The sequence below is a fragment of the Meleagris gallopavo genome, chromosome Z (assembly GCF_905368555.1).
Source record: "Meleagris gallopavo chromosome Z, MGAL_WU_HG_1.1, whole genome shotgun sequence".
Taxonomy (NCBI): domain Eukaryota; kingdom Metazoa; phylum Chordata; class Aves; order Galliformes; family Phasianidae; genus Meleagris; species Meleagris gallopavo.
The window spans coordinates 68,489,928-68,508,446 of record NC_139435.1 but is presented as its reverse complement, the minus strand read 5'-3'; the positions used below and the strand labels follow the sequence as shown (position 1 = coordinate 68,508,446).

At 35.3% G+C, this 18,519-nt stretch overlaps 1 protein-coding gene across 10 annotated transcripts in view; it reads left to right on the top strand.

Moving 5' to 3' along the window:
- The window catches only part of LINGO2 (leucine rich repeat and Ig domain containing 2), a 498,204-nt gene that overhangs the window by 254,971 nt on the left and 224,714 nt on the right, over positions 1 to 18,519 (top strand). For all 10 annotated transcript variants that reach the window (XR_014880382.1, XR_014880381.1, XR_014880380.1 and 7 more), the window contains 2 exons: positions 2,761 to 2,786; positions 3,881 to 3,963. The gene's annotated coding sequence lies outside the window, so the exon portion shown is untranslated. The remainder of the gene's footprint in view (positions 1 to 2,760; positions 2,787 to 3,880; positions 3,964 to 18,519) is intronic.

Here is an 18,519-nt window from a genome sequence, read left to right as displayed (position 1 = left end):
GTGAAGATCCAAAACTCAGTATCTTTGTTTCTTCTTCCTTTCCAGTGAGACAATAATTTATGACTGAGCCTACTCCATTGCCACCAAATATGGAATGAAGACTGAAGTCTGTTTATTTCATGTGCCTGATTTTTCAGAATGAAAGAATGCTAACTAAGCATTTAAATAGTACTTTTAAGTCCAAAGTTATGTTTTGCTTCTATGCTTTTGCTGTCATTTCTCCTATTTCATTATTCTCTTATTGTGTATCAGTCCCAGTTTGGTCCTCAAATTTACTCCAACTTCTTTTAGGATAAATAAAGTCAATTGTAATTTAAATAACAGGAAATGGAGATTGGAAGGAAGAGTTCAAATGAGGAAACTGCTAGACAAAGATGTCGACTACTATGTTAGGTCAATCAAGTTCAAATTTTATTTTAGTAGTAGCTCTATATGAGTAGTCCAGGGATGCAAATGATTACTACTTGAGAAATGTAAATATTTAAGGAAGAAATACCAATATTGACTACCTCATCCTGAAATCCTTAAAAACAAGCACAAATGCATCCAGTTTCCATTAATTTTGATTTTTACTCCAGGACTGTGAAATTTGTTTTTTTCCCCTCTTCCAAATTTTTAAAATAGAATTACATAATGAATAAGTAAACAGGATAGTTCTGTTAGCTAAAAATCCCTGATGACTTTCAGGACTAAAGTACATTCAGATCACAAGTTTTTAAAGAAGTCCGTAACAGTTTACATATGCTGTGAAATAGAAAGTAGCCATATGTTAAAGGAGCTCAGTTTCAATTCCTGTCAGAAAATACTATTTCATTTTTTTTACATTTACTGAGATTTATGCTGAAAAACTAGAATAGTTCAGAAAATTGGTTGCATATGTTGCAAGGCAGTGTTTCCATTGAGAAATTTGGACATGTTTTGACTTAATCCTGAATTTACAAAGGAAGTCTGAAATGTCTTGAAGCATCGAAGTCCCAGGTGGTTCTCAGTAATTAGTACAAACAAACAAGCGAACAAAAAAGTGACATAGCATAAAAAGATGTCTTCCTCTGTTGTTTTCTTTCAGCTTTTTATGTAGATGAGTAATACTGCCTTAAACTCAATGTCAGCTACCACTCTCTCACTGACAACTCAGACCAGAGGTTTTCTTGCATCATTGAGCCTTTTTCTTTCTGTGCAAACACCGCCCTTATCTTTGAGATATTTGTATTAAAAGGCAAACCTTTGAAAGGGTGTTAGTGCAGTTAGCACAGAATTAAGGTGATGTAATTATACATATTAAGTTAGTAGTTGCAAGTTTGCCAGTAAATTTGCTAGGATATTAGAAAAAAATAAGTCATCATGAGTTCATCCAACACATTTGCTGAGAGCTAAAATAAATGAGATGCTGTCCACTGCATCCTAGAAATGCTAGTCAGTCTCTTGCATCAGTATATATGTGTATATATATATATGCTGAAATTCGCTTATTCCTGAATTTTCTGCCGGGGTAATTTGAAGTAATACATTGTTTCCTATTTTAGGTGTGTAAGTAATTAATATTTGCCTTCTGGGGTCACCGTTGACAGCCTCTTGGTCTTTGCTATAGCTGAATTTAGCCTATGTTCCTTGGCTTTCTTCAGTGGTTCTCCAGATATTTCACAAGTCAAGTGGACATTCTTATAGCTCTTCCCAATAATATGCTGTGTGTAGATAATGCAGGTTAATATTAGAGTACTCCTAAGTATTACACGTCATGCAATATAATTCATCATAGTACATTACCAGGAACATTAGTTAAAACAGTCCACTCTGAAAATAAAACAGAATAGTGGGAGAATTGAATAGTATCTCTTATTTATTCCAGTAATAGAATGTTCTCAAAGGGTAGTTATGTAACACAGAAATTATTCTCTTAGTTCTGATGTGTTCTAAGTAGATATTAAAAATAGATTCTTTTATGACATCAAATTATCCATTGACCTAGTAAATATCAGTCATTATAGTAAAGATGAAGTAGCTATTTTCCTGGCTTTAGAAGTAGTTTGGCAGGAAAAGCTATTCTGTTGTATAAATTTGGACTGGGGCAAAATTTAACTGAGACATTGTATCTAGATATAGAAGCAATAATATCTAAAAATGGATGGATATCCAAAACATACTGTGTCATAAATAGCAAGATTCTAAGTGATGCCTCTTTCATCTTTCATGTTTGAATTTGCATTACTTGTAAATTATAAATAGTAAGGTAAGAGCTTAAGACATGAGGCTAATGTATTGCCTTTTGACAGCTAATTCCTGAAGAGGAATTCAAAGCAAATAGGTACTGTGTTGGCTTGCCCTTACTTATTTGTGTTACATTGTGTTACATAAAGTTATTTAAATGCTAGCTCTCAAATTACGTTCTTTAACAAAATATATGATGGTAACATGTTTTTCAGTATTCAGTTCTACCAATCCCTGAGCAAAACGATCTGAATTCAACTGCTGACCCTGGTCTAGAGACCTCTGCAGATCCTTACCAGCCAGTTACTTTGTGACTGCATTATAATTCACAGGAAATTTTCAGAAACTCTGATACCATTGGTCCAGTTCTGATTGTCACTCACAATCCTTTGGCTTTAAAAAGCTGTTGGACAACTGAAGCTAAGGAGCAGAGAGTCCTGTGGTACAAGCAGTTGTCTAGTCTGAAGGCTTAAGGACAGAAAGTCAAGAACTAGTATTAGGATTATTTACAGAAAGAAACTTCATATTCTTAAGTCTCTCATTAATTTTTTTCAGGAAATCTGAAATTCGGGAGTAAACAGGTAAGAGCACTTGGAGAAATGTTTACGCTAATTTTATTCACTTTGCTCCATATTCTTAGGGTTTATAATCTTACTTTGTATGATTTTCCTATTATTATGCAAAAAGGCAACCTTTCTCCCTGCCTACTCTAGAATCTCTAAATACTAAATTGTAACTAACCTGAGCCTGTCCTGTTGAGTGAATTATTGTGGAAAAGAAACATATCACTCAGATCATCTTAAGTTTCTTGTCAATTGGGTATATTACTTTTTGTCTACCTATTCTATTTTGTGTACCACAAGGTTTCTGTGTAAAACCAAAGTAATAAAGTTTGTTTCAAGTGGAGAATCCAAAACAGAGTTATCTTATTTTCAGAATACTTGTCTTGGTAGTAACTCATTCTTCCTGAGGCCATTCTGTAGTCTAGGTGAAAAATATGGAAGCTTATTTTGATATCCTGGACTCAATATCTGAAGTGTAAGTGTAACTCTGTGTATTAACTTGAAGAATGATATTACAACTGACCGCATAACCAGAAGAAAAAGAATTTTTAGTGAAGAATCTCTGCATGGTGAATTTTGGCTCTCTGGTGTTAGAGGCCCAGTTTTAAATTTTGTTCTATTAATTCATGACTGGAATAGTGCATTTTAAGCTCTTCCCCAGATAATACAAACTGGCAGAAATAGCAAGTAGACTTTGGAAAATAACTGAGACATTCAAGAATCCATGTATTCTTGCAATCCATATCAGTTCATGTCAGGGTTTACCTCCTGCTGCCTATGACTAGTAGAGTTCTAAAGCTTCCATTATGATTTGCTGAATTCCATAAGTAAAGGAAAACTAAGGAGATATATTATGTAACAGATTAGACTGCTTGTTTTTCTGATTGCTTAGTGGCAGTTTGTGATTTGCTGTGTTCTCAGTCTTGAATGCAAATGTAATGAAAAAAGAACATGAGTATTGCATTAGCTTATTGAAAGATTTCTGACTCTGTTAATCAAGTTGTTTTATCAAAAGACTTGAATGCCATTGTTTTGTTTTGTTTTGTTTTTGTGGGTTTTTTAAGTTGTTGAGGTTTTTTTAATTGATTTTATTTTATTTTTTTTTTTACCAGATTGATATGAAGATAATAGTCTGGAGCAGAGAAGTGGTGGAAGATACCCATCAAAAGAGTGAGCAATGAGCCGTTTCAACTTGGTAAGTTTTTGCTAATTTTTGTGTTAATTCTTTTCTGTTTTCTGGTAATTCTTGTGACAGGTTTTCTATCAGTGGTCTCATTTATATTTGCTGCAACTTGTCAGCTGGTATTGATTTTTATTCTTGGTGTCTGTGTTAAACTTACGAACTTTGGATTCTGTGTTAACAAAGCACGAGTACTCGATATCTCGTGATCAATTTGAGATGCAGTGTTGTCACATACCAGCATTTCCAGTTCTCAGCTGATGAAGCTAGCACAGACAGGTTTTCTAATCCTTCAAATATGTTCACAATACTCCCAAATTTTGCCCACTCATGTCAGGGCTAGGTGTTGAAATGTTGAAAATTTTATAAGCTGAAGAGCTGGCTTTTAAAATGTTATTGTCTTTTTTATTCTAATTGCTAAAGTTTTTTAATCAAAAAAGCACACTTCTGAATTTTAACAATATTGCTGTAGAAGTTAGAAATATATTTTTTAAGCACTTATCCTACTCTTATTTTGAAGAATGTTTGTTTCCAGTGAGTCGCAATTTTATGATAGAGCAGTCAGTGATTTTTATTTTTTTTTTTCCTCTAGAAGAAAAACAGCGCAATTTTAGCAGAGGGATCTCTTTGGGGAGGAAAAGTAGTTAGAAGCATTTATGTGTAATAGTCTCTAAGACCCCCTCATGGAATAGAACTAGTCCTGATACTGTTTGTAAGCTAGCACATTAGTGAAACGCACAACCTTTGAATAATAAAATGCAGTACTGGGAAGTTGGCAGGTAATTTTAGAAATTCAAGAATAATTCAGATGAGCTGCAGCATTTAATAGTACAACATTTCAAATTTGTAACTTGAAAATATAAAAAACTGATATTGGAACCTGACAAAGCATAGAATATTCCTTATAGCTTAGGAGTGGATTTACAAAGATACTAAACTCATCAGCAAGAAATATATAAGGAGTTGTAGTCTTCCATCAAAAAATGTTCTCACCTCCATTTAGATACATTTGCATGTATACTCATGTATATATCTGCATACAGAGATTCTACTGATAAATTGATGATCTAGACCCTTTATTTAAAAGACATGCAGTAGATTTTGGAGTTTGACTATTGTATGAGTAGTGATGGTTCATCAGTTGTGCTTCACCCTTACACTGATTTTGAAAATGTATCAGATGATAGTAAGGAAATAAGAAACTTCTTCAAAAAATAAGTTCGTTTATTGTCTGTGATGACTGTGGGAGATAGAGACATAGGAATGTTAATGATAGAGAAACACAAGAAATATGGCTTTATCCTTCAGGGTTGAGATTTCTTTTCGTACAATAGGAACTTAATTGAACTGTTACATCAATCCAAGCTAAATATTAAGTCTACCTATGCTGACTCTAATCACATCCTGTCCTCTCTTTTTGAAGCACTTGAAATCTTTTCTATATTGGTCACTAAAATTCCAGTTGCACTGCATGCAGGTGGTTTTGTTTCCTTCTTTTAGATTTGTGATGAAGATGCTAATTCTGGGAACTGTGGATAATAGGAGATAGTAGTACTCTTTGATTCTACTCCCTGAGATGAAGTAGGCATATATTAGTGCTTTAATACAAAGAGGTTCGGTGAGCAATGCATTAGGCAGAGTCCTGCAAGGAGCCTGCAGAGCTGTGCTGTGAGCAGACTCACACACACTTCCTCAGTACCACTTCTGTGAGCACTTCAGCTCACAGTTGGGCAATCCCAGAATGCTCACATTGCACCTTATATGCAAGACAGAGCCCTGCCATTATCTTATTGGGTAGAGAATCCTCTCTTACTGACACAGAGCCTTTCTGTCTCTGGGTCCATGCTGCCATCCAGCTTACTCTCCTTGCAGCCAACACTGCTTGCCCTCCATGCCTTCAGCACAAATGACCATTGCTGAGCAGCTGCACAGCTGCACTTTGAATTTACGCCTTAGTCTACTATGGACTACAGTGAAGGTAGTTTTATGTTGGTTGCATTTCCCTGATTTTTGTTCTGTAAGCTTAGACTTGCCTTGGTGCTCAAAAGGATTTTCTTGCCTTAAGATCACTTCTTAGTCATGTTTCAGGCATCATAAAAGTCAGGTATTTTCACCATGTCTGAATTGCCAGTTTTCCTCTAAGCTTTTCACTCTCAGGGAAGCAAAGTACATTGTGTCTTTGAAGAAACAGGAAATTGCGGTGATTCTTTTAATCAAAAAAAAAAGATTTTGCAAGGATCATATTTACCTGCATCACTTTTTTTTTTTTTTTTTTTTTTTAGGGTACTTGTATTTCAGAATCATTTAGAAGACAAAATATTTTCATCTTGTATCATTTTAATCTTTTGTCTCATATGCAATTATTAGCAGTCCTGATCTAGCTGGCATTCTCCAAAGTGCTTCTTAGGTTCCAAAATGTCTTTTGGGACCCCTGTCATAGTGGCTGTGACGTGTAGCCTTATGATTTCACAGAACAGCTTTACATGGTTACATCCCACATGCCAGGGTTTTTTCTGTCTCTTCTGTTGATTTTTTTTTTTTTTTTTTTCTCTCAAATGTCATAGAATCATCATCACAGAATCATAGAATGGCCTGGATTGAAAAGGACCAAAATGATCATCCAGTTTCAACCCCCCTGCTATATTCAAGGTCACCAACCACCAAATCAGGCCACAATCAGGCCACAATCAGAGCCACAGTCAGTCTGGCCTTGAATGCCTCCAGGGATGGGGCATCCACAACCTCCTTGGGCAGCCTGTTCCAGCACATCACCACCCTCTAGGTGAAAAACTTCAGTGATGCATTGTTTCTTAGATAACCCACTTACAGTGTTCTCAACTTCACTTGAGATACCTTGTAACCTGCTATGGCTAGCATTTAAGACAAACAATTTGAATGTTCTGTCAAAAGCTAGCGTATTTGAATTTATCCCTTCAAGACACGTCACATCATATCTACATGTTGCACTTGTGTCTGTGCTATGTTTCAAAAGTAAGTCTTTTATTTTTTAAATATTTTCTTTAAGCCACTTAGATTCTTTCAGACGTCAGCAGAAAAGTGGAAATGATATATCCCTGGAATAACAGAAGTAGAAAATGAAAAATAACTGAGCAATGCCACCTTGAAATACAAACAATGATTCTTACACACTTGCTTTATTTCCTGTTGATTGTTGTAGGCATAACCATATGTTTGTTGTTCCCTCTCTGTTCACTAAAATTCAGTCTCTTCGATGTTGTTTGCTTTTGTGTTTACTGTGTTGAGTTCATGTCGACCTTAGAGCATCATTTCTGAGTTGAGCACAATTGCATATGGATGCCATTCGGATGAGTATATTGAATTAAGTGCCCTCTCTTCTATTCCTTATCGGATTATACAATCTGACCGAGCATGAAGCAGGTCATTTAGCTCATTCACACTGTTTCTTATGCCTTTATTTCTCATTTCTTATGCCATGAAGCATTGAATCTCTTACTGCTACCAATCCCACCACACTTTGATTCATAAAAAACAGAATATAAGGTATAATAGCCAACTTTGGAATGGGAAATTTAGTTGTTGTACCATCTGACAGATGTGGTGCCACTGATCTAAATCCAGCAAGTTATGCTTTTTAGCTCTTCAGCATGGTAAACACCATACCGCGAGCCCAGTGTTCAGGCTTGGGATCTCAGCTAATGAGCAGACACTGACATACTGAAGTATGTCAGAGATGGTTGAAGGACTGGAGCACTTGGCATATGAGAGAACCAGAAGAAAAAGCACTGCTGTCTGCAACTACCTGATGGGAAAATAGAGACAAGACAGAGCCGGTCTTCTGTTAGATAGCACAGTAGAAGAGCAAGAATTGACTGGTACAAGTTGTTTCAAGGGAAATTCCTGCTAGCTATGAGGAGATTGTTTGCTTAATTGTTTGTTTGTTGACCGTGAGGTCGATCAAATATTGAAAAAGTTTGTGCAGGGATACTGTGAGATCTCCATTCTTGATGGTATTCTAGGTTAAACAGGGCACAGTTCTCAGCAGCTTGATCTCATTAGATCTGTTTTGAGAAGCTGGTTGGACTAGATACGCTCCAAAGATCCAAGTTTTACTAACCACTGCAAGCTATTTGTTATGAAAATGTTATATAAACTGACATGAAATGTGCCATCTTTTCCTATTTTCTGTTATACTCATTAGAATATTAACATCTTGGAGATCCTGAACAATGTGCAGATAATGGATAGATAAATAAATATACTCCCGGTAGATGTTTTAGAAATTTATACAGGCAAACATTTCCTTTAAACAGCTGCACATGTTAATTAGTGAGAATAAATTACAAAATCCTGGTTATCACCATGTGGTAATTGGATCCAATTGAGAAAAGATTTTGAAAATAATAAACTTTTCTACTTTCTCTTGTGGAAAGTAGGATGAGGAGCATCCATGCTTTAACATGGATGACAGAGAAGAGGCACATTGTGATTGTAGCATAGTTGGTATTTTATATCATTTACAAGACTTGATAACCATTACTAAAAGATCTTATTTATATTTATATTCATGTGCACATAGCATGACTTACCCTAACCACTTTATACCTGGAGTATCTGATATATTCTCCGTTATCTGGAAATCCTTTGGGAATGATGGTACAGGGTTGAATCATATCATTTCCATTTTCTAGAGCAGTGGTCTACAAACTTCTTTAATCATCCACTCCTATCAGTTATTCCTTTTTGTTGTTGTTGTTGTTGTTTGTTTTTTAGCATATACCCTCCCCAGTGCATGTATATTTATTTATTTAGAAATTATATACATGTATTACTAAATTTATAATATTTTCTTCCTGTATTCAGTGGATTGTCTTGCTCATTGTGCACTGTGAAGAAACTCCACTTCAGAGAGCACTGTTTAAGGGAAAGCTGGAAAATTCTATCAGAATAGACAAGTCATATTTACCACTGTTTTAGTGAGCTATGTATGTGAGTAATTGAGAATCCTATGTAATTTTGGTACTTCCAGGATGCTTCAGGAACTTACTGCTTGTAGTTGGAGATTGCATCTTCTAAACACATCTGCTGCAATGAACTATCCCATCAATTTTAATTTTGTAGGGGGCAAAATTACTGGATAAGTTCAATTAGTGTATTGTAGTACAAACTAGGCATGCATACAAAGTATCTTATTGTTGTACAATCATTGGGGATGAGGATGCTTGTAATTTGTCAGTAAGATGAAAAAGGGAAAACAGCACACACTTCTTCAATTTTGTGGTGTTATTTTTAGATGTCCTCTTACTCGGTTGGCAGTCCAGGTGAATCTGCTCAGATAGCTTTTTCTATGATGTAAGGATTGTCTAAAACTGAGAAAGCTAGAGCACTATAATGATAAATCTGTCATCCGTATTTATTACTGTGGTCATGTATGGTCTCTTTCCACTGACCTAGTTATTGTGGGTGTTCTTAATATAGGTATGAAGTGATATCATTCCACTAAGTAAGAAACAGATGTTTCATTGGCCCTTCAAAAGTGGCAAACACAAGTCCTTACATGTTTTCACTTTATTAAAAAATAATAGGGAAAATTGAATTCTAAAAACTACTGAGGAGAAAGAAAAAGAAGTTTTAATAGTTGTCATTGGTTAAGAGCTTTGTTTTCACTTTGGAACAGAGGAAGAAAACTGTGTGGAAAAAATGAGAAACATGAAAGAGAGAGAAGAGCTTTCATCCTCAGTAGCAGAAACAGACTCAGGAAACTCCTGAGGCTAAGTGAAACTGGAATGAAGGTATCAGCAATCAGCCTACAAATTGTATGAAATCTTGGATCAGCTAAGAAAAAAATACTTGCTGAAATATAATCACTCTGGTCATTTCTTTTTTTTTTTTTTCAGAACTGATTTCAGATTCTTGATCAAAAAAGGAAGCCTTTACTTATGAGGTTGAAACTTTTGTTCTTAAGACAGGTTACTGTTCAAAGTTCATTAACAAGGTAATGGCAAATCAATATTAAGTGAGAAATTCATGTAAAGGTACCCAAAACAAGAGTGGTAGCATCAGGAACTTGTGTGTGATCCCAAGTAATCTGCAAAAATGCTTTTCAGTGCTGGGTTTTCATATGCTAGGGAAAAGAGGAGAAGCTTCAAAGGCTGTTTCAAGATGCAGACAGTGAGGAGGCAGTCCACAATGTTGTACTTTTTCACAGTGGATATGTATGTATTCTAAAACCTATAAAGCAAAAAAGTGAACTGCAGGCAGATTTACCTCCACTGGAAACTCTGCCAGAAAAGCTGGTGGCTTTCAGCATATTGCAAACAGAACCTTTAGCTCTTAGCAGGCTTTAGGGTAAAGGTAGACACCTTTATTTACTTTGTAATGTGCAGCTAATTTTTCTAACCCTTATTGCCCTTGCTGGTGAAATAGATCCTGTATTGAAGTTTTTGTAACCTGCTACAAGAATGCAGGAAAAGAAGTAAGGTGACACAAGTGAAATTCTGTCCAAAGTATATTTGGTTGACTAAACAACCAATTGTATGCATTGTGAAATATTATTTTCCTTCTTCTCAGCACAGTACAGTTTAACTACAGTACAATGTTAATAGTAGGCCTCAAAACATTGATAGTGTGAGGTTATTACTGGCCACATACTCCTGATAATTGATCAGTGATCTAAAAAGTAGATTTTTCCACTTAAGGCAAAATATTTGAAATATTCACTTCCATTTCCTTTGTGAATATGGAACAGAAAATGTTGAAGTTATAGCTGTGACTTGAAAATAAAAAAAACAGTTTTCTGTAATTTTTTTTTTTTTTTTTGCCAAGACATGAATCCAAGTAGAGAACATAGATTTCTTATGCAGTATATGGAAAATGCTGCACGTATTTTTCTTATAGAATAGTAGGCATCATACATCATACATACATCATACATGCCCAGCCCTCCATCCAATCAAAATCAAAACACCTGGAACAATTGAAGTTCATGATGTGGACAATTCTGATATTAAAAATAATGCAGTTAAAGCTGAGATAATAGTAAAAAAATCAGTGAGAAATAAAGAGGAAGAAAGACTAAGTAGATAAAATACAATAAAATAAAAAACTTGGTTTTTGTAAAGGACAAAGAATTAAGGGATTCAGACTTGAGAGATTATCAATGGACTGTAAGCAGTTCACATGTTCTCAGGTACTAAGATTTTACACAGTATATCTGTTAAAATGAGAGTTTCTGATTAGCTACTTAAAATCTTTGATTTTGTATGCAAATATTTGAAAATCTATTTGTGTACACTGGCCAGAATCCTTTTGCAAGTCTGAAGTTTAGCTGAAAATACAACTCCAAATTTTTACAACTCCCTCTCATTTCTGTTTTCAGTCAGATTCTTAATATCGTTTCCAAAAGTAGTTTGCAGTCATTTTAAAAGTTACCAGTATAATTATTTTAGCTTACAGTTATACTCGTTTGTTGTTTTACTTAAAGGAAAACAAGGATGACCTAATGGATGTAATTTCTTTTCCATTTGCAAGAGTAGAAAAATAGAGTGGTGCCTTAATGTCAGAGGTACAAGGATCAAAGCAGTAATTCATCTCTGGTGTAGCTTTCCAGAAGTCAAACAACTTGCATCCGAGATAAATCTGGCCAATTACTATTTCAAGGAAACATGGGGTAATTTGATTAAAGAGCTATTCAACACCCCAAAAGTGATTAATTACTGCAAAAGTACTAATCTTAAGAGCATTGCTTCCAATAGGTCATGGAGTATGTAGAAAGTATTACTAATGACATCTTCAGCTTTTACTTTAAGCTACTTCAAAATACCATCTAATTTCTCTCACTTATCTTTTCTGTTCCTGCTTGTATGAATAAGTGGCGATTCTTTTTCCTGACCTTGATCTTCTGTTGGCATTCATGAAACACCTACCATATAATAAGGAATTCATTTGCACTTGTAACAGTGATTTATAGTCATTAGTTTTTTTGCTGTCAGTGTGTCCTTAAGCTTGTTAATTGGAATGAGAAAAAAATATATATATATATAATCTGGGGAAACTGTGTCAGTAAACACTATAATTAAATAGAATGTTTTATTTGTTTTTGTAGTGTAGTTATCTACTCTCAGTTTCATAACTATTTTTTCATCTTTGCTATAATATTAAGCATTCACAGAAGAAATGACAGCATTTCATCTTAAAATATATCTATAGTATTTTTCCCAACATACAAAGCAGTTATATGACATTACTCCAGCAAGCAGTACCGTCAAGTCTTCTTCTTGTCTGTTTATTCAACACTTCTGTACTGTTAAAATAGAAGTCATAAAGCTAGCTGTCTTCCTTCAGGTACAGACGATGTTTCATAAATATCATTTGCATAGGGAAAGATCCTTTCATAGAAAGTGCTGTGCTAAGATATGTTTTTATTTATACTTTGGCTTTTTTGTCTCATTCTAATTTAAAAGGTTCTGTTAGTATAAAAGTTTTTTTCCCAGGACCAAGTGCTGCCGGGGTTTGTTTGTGTAATTTGTCACTGTGTCCAGGCTTCTGTTGGGATGAAGTGTAGATGTGACTCAACAAGTAAAGGTTATCCATACTACTGTCTGCTGAAAAGAGCAGATAAGTCTACTTGACTATTACAATATACTATTGCAATAATTATATGAAGGTATGTCTTCAAAATCTCTTTCATGTTTATTCAAGGCTAGAATCTGATAGTAAACTTCATATTCAAGAACTTTTTTTATTCCCAGATCAGTAATCTGAATGGTGTAAAGTACGAGTGCATTCCTCTTCATGTTTACGAACCGTGTTTTAATGTTTGTTTTTTTTTCATTATAGCAGGTACAAAACCCGTCTGTTAGCACTGTATGCCTACATACAGTTAGCATAAGTTATCCATTTAAATATGTTCTGGGAAGTTAAGGCAATATAGGTGAGTAGCTCTCCCATCCTATCCTTTTAATGTACATCTTTAGGACTTTTTCAGTATTTTAGTATAGTATTTTCATGTTTTAGAAGTAGATCTGAAGAATCCCTTGATTTCTCAAATTCTTCATTATTTCTGTTTTAATTTGTATCAGACTCAGTAGCTCTGAGTCATCTCTTTGGCAGAGAAAGTTTTATAAGATCATTGAGGGACAGATTGCTCTCTCATTGGTTAATTTGGTAGATGGATAAAAAGGTGTTTTTAAAAAGCTCTGCAAACAGTGTGTGTGGGCAGGTGGAGAAGTCATGGAAGATAGGGAGAGTTCAGGAACTCACAAAGTAGAAAATGGTGTAGCAGGAGGAGAAAGCAGAACAGAGTAAAGCTGTGTAAAATCTAGACTGGTAAAAATGATACAAAGGTAGTGAGTAAGGAAGAGGGGAAAATCTTAAGTTAGATGGCATGTAGTATGCCTTCAGTATCTGGTTAGTCCTGCATATTCACATCTACAGCTGTGTTATCAATCTTATCACATCTTAAATCAACTTCAATCGTGTAGCAGCTTTTATTCTCTGATTAAAAAATAGGTCCAAAATCACAATGTCTACCACCAAACTTCTGCTGAAGCTGTAAGATAACAAAGAAGATATGTCATCATTGCCTTCACCTGCTGTCATAAATGTATGATTATCTTCCCACCAATAAATATCTTCAGTTTGGGAACACTATGCAGATGTTTTGTTATTAAGGGCATCTGTCTCGCTCCAATTTATACGAGGGAGAGGAGGTTCTTTTTAATATCTGTAAACCTGGTGTGAGATTAAGAATCAAGGGTTCAAATGTTGGTCCAACAAGTTTATTACAAATCTTAATCAGGGAGATGGGGAAGGGGGGACGTTCTATTATGAATTAAGGTAATGGGGAAGGGAAGGAGGGATAGAAAAGATAGGAAAGAGGAAGCAAGGAGTCTTTATAGGAAGCAAGAGGGAGATATTCACCACCATGGATCCAGCGTGGTTCATAGTTCAGCCATTGATCTTCAGTAGTGGTGGGTTGTCAGGCAGTGTTGTTCTGTTGACGACGACAGTGACCATGGTGATGATGGCCACTTTTCAGTGGTAGTACCAACTTATTTATAAGTCCAAAGTAGTTGAGTCAGCTCTCTTTGAAGTGACAGCTGAAATCCAAAGTGGTTGAGTCAGCTCTCCTTGGAGTGGCAGCTTCTGGTTCTGGGATCTCAGCAGAAACTCCTTTGTTCCCATCTTCTGAGCCTTGCCAGCAGGTAAGAGGGAGCAGGGATGCCCACATGCATCCTGTCTTTCACAGAACACGATGGTATCATTCCCCAGTTTTCCCATACCAAGCTGGAGCTATTTAGTCACAGGCCAGATCTTCCACCAGTAAACACTCCTGAGCATTCTCTTCTGGAGGAAAGCAGTCTGGAGGAAGGTACTTTCAAATTCCACAAAGAGATGTTGATTGTCACACGGTAGCACCCATCACTTGCCTCCTCAATTGATCAATCCAAGTCTTTCACAAGAAATACCTCAGGAAGCAACCTTTGAGCCAAAAAAAAAAAAAAACAAAGAAGGATTCTCACACATGCAATATTAATTCTTGGCTTTGTTGTTCAACTGGTGCTGTTTTGAAGGGAGATTTTGTGGTGATATGATAGGACAATGAGCTAGGTCTCCTGAGATTTCCATGAGACTATGGAGCAGTTATTAAGAGAAGGTAATCTCAAGCATTAACAGCCCAGAAATGCAGAGGTAACAATCTTTATGCTAAAAGCCCACTGAGAATTGCAGTTCATGCAGTGTTCTTTATCTCTTTCACCATCCTTTTATATGCAGGGAACAGAGGCTGCTAAATTTTCAGAGCCTTTTATGTTGATCTCTTCCTCCAAAAGGCCTTAATTAAAGATTTATAAAAGCAGATGTGATTCAGGTAAACTTTTATTCTACTTTTAAGAATTTCTCCATATTTTGCAGGATTTGATTTAAACCATCTAACCACATTCACATATTTCAGTATTTAGTAGAATTGCGTGCAGACTTCACTTGGCTTGGAGAAGTATTAACGGTTTAATTATATTCAGATATATGTTGATGCCTAAAGAGCAGAATATCCCTTAAGAGAACCAAGTGTACAAAATTTATTTTTCTAATGCATATTTTCTAAGTGGGAAGCTTTGTATTGTGTGAAATTGCAAAACCTTTTTGCTGCCTATTCTAGTATCCCTTTTGCCAGAAGTATGCTTAGTAATAAAGTAGAGGCAGGCAGCTCCACACCACACAGCTGTTCCCTTACTCCCCTCTTCCAGTGGGATAGGGAAGAGAGTTGGTTAAAAAAAAAAAAAAAGAACCGAGATAAAAATCTACTAGGACAGAAAAAGAAGAGAAAAGGAACATAAGAGTAATTATAATATAGTATATATATACAAAATTAGCAATGCAATTGCACAGCAAGTGCCCACCCAGCCAACTCCCCACAGTTTTATAGTTTTCATATGGTGTCATATAGAATGGGACATCCCTTCAGCAAGTTTAGGTCAGCTGTCCTGGTTCTGTCCCCTTCCAGCTCTTTGTGCCCCTCTAGCCCCTGGCAGAACAGTACAAGAAGCTGAGAAGCTAAAACATGCTTGACTCAGTGCAGCACTGCTGCAAAAACTAAACCATCAGTATGTTATCAACATTGTTTTTCTTCTAAATTCAAAACATAGCATCATGCCAGGCACTATGAAGAAAAAAATCAGCTCTATCCCAGCTGAAACCAGGACAAATAAGAACAGTTTGAAGTAAGATGCACCTAGCCATTTAGCTGTTTGATACATGGAAGAGAGCAAATCTCAACATATGAAGCAGTAGGTTAGGGTCCACAATCGCATTTCTGGATTTAATGTCTGTTGTGTAAAAGTACAAGTTCTGTAACTTCCAGTTTATTATGTTTTATTTTACAGTTACTGATGCTAAACATATAGGTGTAATGGTTGTATATTTGAATGACTTTTGAAATACTAATACCAACAAAAAATAAGGCCACCCTATATAAATTTTATGTAGTTCTGAGACAGTGCATCACTCATTCTGGTACAAGTCATTTGAATATATACAGAAAAACAAAGTCCAGAAAGACCTTTATATTAAAAAAATATTTTTAAATTTGGGACTTTGAACATATGCTGCATGAGCCAAGTTTAAGGGTGATTTACTGTTCTTTCAGAAGATGCTCTTAAATTTATGGTACAACAGCTTTCCCAACAGATTTCTCCCTACCTAGAGGAAATCCCTCCCCCCCCAAGAAAAAAACTGCTTACAATCTGTAATTATGGTCCTTTTTAATTTTCCATGTAAAATATTGTTTTCTAAATATATCTGTTGTACCCTGCCTGGATAGTTAATTCTTTTCAAACAGAATGCTTAGCTGAGTTATTAATCAGCATCTATGCCTACAGCAACCATTTCTACAAAAAAAATAAAATTAAAAGTAATAAAAGTACAAATGAAAATGAAGCTGTAATATGAAAACTGTACACAGTGCTGATCCTTCTGATTCTACCTGACAGGAAAAGGTTTTATTCCCAGCACTAATGTATAAATTAGTTCTCCAGGTAGAAAGATGGTAATATGAAGGCAATTGTTGACAACAGTAAAGATTTAAGTTGATATTTCATAATTTAAGATGCTTAATTTATTTTCAGGTTGAGGTTATTATTCTATATATATATGTACATTAAAGTCACTTTCTAATTTACTGGTACATTGCTTAGTACTAAAGCTGGTTTGTTCTTTGTTGAAGAGACACAAAGTACTTTTCAACTGATAGATATATTTACATGAAGAAGGGAAATATTTTTCCATCTTGATGATAAACAAGTCCGTCTGTTTCTGGCCAAAATACTGCTTTCACTAGTCAGTGTTTTCCATCAATTTTGCATGGAAAAGCAGCACTGTAAGATATTTTCCTAAGCTAAATATAATTAAATAAGAAATTGAGAAATTTTGCAGTGTCTACTCCAGGACAGAGAAGAAAGGTGGCTTGGCACTCTTTAAGGAGAGATTCAGTATCAATTTAATAAGTAATTTCCACAATGTTTTCTTTCAATTTTTATCATTTACAAAGGATAATATGTAATTTTTCTGTTGTGATATTTTTTTTCCTAACAGATGTGGAAATGCAACTAATAGCAAATTTATTTTGTCTTGACCCTCCACCCTCCCTTCCAAAAACACCCCATGAGTGCTTTATTTATATCATATTGTTCCTACAGCATACTGCTGTAAAGACTAAGGGAGAACAAGAAACTTGAGGCTGCCATCCATATGAATAAGCAGAGTGAAAGTCATTGAAGTTACATCACTACTGCATAAATGCAAACACAAGTGAGTAAAGAAAGAGAACCATATGAGCAGCAAGGAGAGCTCAGATATCTGTGTTCTTAGGACAATCCAGCAGGAAGGAGAGAATACGTTTTCAGGTATCCCTCAACTGTTTGGGCTTAGGACTTACATTACAGGATGCTTTTGCTTTCTTAATTGAGCACTTTCTGCTAGACAGAAAATCTGAGAAGATGTGAGTAGATGAGAGGAATGTTTTCACCAGCTGCTGAAATTCTGAAGTCCTTGATGCTGCTATCCATCTTTGTGCTCATCATAGGTAGTAGATGTGCATTCAGCAACTTACCTGAGCCATTTTTTTAGTATTCTCAGTATTAAAACTGCAAGTAGTGAGTGCTTCCTCTGTTTCTCTTTTCATTTCTTGCTGTCCACTAATCTTCATTATCTACCTCCATGGACCTTGGCTGAAGACACGGAGCCTTAATGGCACTGCTTCTTCTAGGGAAATTCCAAGTAAAGCTTCATTTTTTTCTATTCACATAACTTTGCTTTCAAATTTAGCTCACTTTCCTGCCAGCCAGTCTTTTCTAATGGACCGTATCATAATCAAAATTACAAATACTTAGTACCTAAAAGTGAAGAAATTCATTAAGTTAATGCAGGACTAGGCAGATAATGTGTAATAATTATTGCTAATGTGTCACAAGAGGTAATAAATACAGATAGTAAGATGTACAACAGACATTTCCAGTAATGTGAAATATATCTCTTCTAGTTCATTTCAGTATGTAAATTTATCCTTTTAAGGCTATGCAGCTGTTGTCAGATTAAAAATTTATCTGCAGCCTAGTAAGATACAGCATAATTTTCCATCAATAAACTTCATAGAGATGAAACAAACAGAATTAAAATTGGAATATTCATTGGAAATAATATACCACTCCATTATGAATCTACAGATGTGTAAAACACATACACATATAACCCACATTCATGCATGCATGCATATTTGCTTTTGTGGAGGACCAGCTGCTCTCTAGGATGACGATGTGTCTTTTAGGAAGCTGATCAGAGCCCATTTTCTTCTCTGCCCATTGATTGTGTGAAATGCATCTAGCAAAACAAAGGCGTTTTGCTTCTAATTATGCATTATTATGAATTTAAAAACCAAAGTTGGAAATGTATCTGAAGTAAATGGGTGAAATCCTTTGAGAGTTTTTCACCAGCATATAATTTTATTAGAATTCATTAAATCACTGTAGAGGGGAAAAAAAGAGCAACCCCAGGGAGAGTTTTTCCTTTTAGCATTTATATTAGCTACTTCGAATTAAA